The sequence below is a fragment of the Chelonoidis abingdonii genome, chromosome 19 (genome assembly GCF_003597395.2).
Source record: "Chelonoidis abingdonii isolate Lonesome George chromosome 19, CheloAbing_2.0, whole genome shotgun sequence".
Lineage (NCBI taxonomy): Eukaryota > Metazoa > Chordata > Testudines > Testudinidae > Chelonoidis > Chelonoidis abingdonii.
In genome coordinates this window covers 25167049-25168258 of record NC_133787.1, presented here as the reverse complement: position 1 = coordinate 25168258, position 1210 = coordinate 25167049, and the positions used below count along the sequence as shown (strand labels likewise).

At 50.1% G+C, this 1210-nt stretch overlaps 1 protein-coding gene and 1 pseudogene across 1 annotated transcript in view; both read left to right on the top strand.

Annotated features, from left to right (window-relative positions):
• Positions 1-1210, top strand: part of LOC116816987 (fatty acyl-CoA hydrolase precursor, medium chain-like) — a 49644-nt gene that overhangs the window by 18122 nt on the left and 30312 nt on the right. The window lies entirely within an intron of this gene.
• Positions 611-692, top strand: LOC116838512 (U4 spliceosomal RNA; annotated as a pseudogene).

The window sequence follows — 1210 nt, the reverse complement described above, 5'->3', positions numbered from 1 at the left end:
TGCTTTTAACTGGTTGAAACCAGTTTGTATGGCCTTAGGCGAAAGGGCAGACATAGCCTGTGGGAAGTCCCTTTTTGCATATGTATGAGTTGCTTTTGTATTGTGTGTATATATAGCTGTATGCTCCCGGTCCGCCTTTGGACTCTGACCCAGGCCGAGCTGAGCTTCGTGCTGGGTTCCCCGCCTAAGTGACAGCAACGCCCAGGGTCCCCGTTGCGGATGTGTCACTTTACCTTCATTAAAGCCAAATAACTCACTGTGTATGTGGACCTCGTCCTTGCAGAGCACTCAGGCACGTAACAGATGGCGACCGATCCTCGACCTCAGGAGGCTCAACAAATTCGTCAAGAAGCAAAAGTTCAAGATGGTTACTCTCACCACCATAATTCAGCCCTGGAGCAGGGCGATTGGTTTTCAGCCCTTGACCTACAAGACGCCTATTTTCACGTCACTATCCACCCAGCCCACAGACGTTTTCTTCGTTTTACCCTCGGCTCAACGCATTACCAATACAGAGTTCTGCCATTTGGCCTTTCCACTGCCCCTCGAGTTTTCTCCAAGCACCTAGCAGTAGTCATGGCCTACCTCAGGAAAAAAGGAGTTATAATATAGCTTTGCGCAGTGGCAGTATCGTAGCCAATGAGGTTAATCCGAGGCGCGATTATTGCTAATTGAAAACTTTTCCCTTACCTAGATGATTGGCTCCTCAAGGCCTCCACATTCGCCGAGGCTCTCCGCTTCACACAAATCACCATCGAGTGCTTCCAATCCCTGGGCCTGCAAATAAATGAAAACAAATCCACATTAAGTCCTACCCAATGCCTGGACTTTATAGGAATGAGCCTCGACTCCAGAACCGGACGGGCATCCCTTCCACCCAACCAATTCAATACCATAAAACTGTTGGCTACAAGACTTCGCAGCAGCCCTCGGGTCACCGCCTGAGACTGCCTCCAACTACTGGGGCACATGTTCTTGTGCACTTTCGTGGTCCAGAATGCACGCCTCCACATGAGGTGCTTCCAAGCTTGGCTGGCCACGGTTTACAAACCGAACGTGCACTCAATAAACAAACAATTAACCATACCTTACCGGATCAAGGACTCTTTCATATGGTGGACAGTCCCCAACAACCTCTGTTCTGGAGTCCCCTTCCTCCAAACTCCACCAACTGTGATGATGATGACCGATGCATCCCTCACCGGCTGGG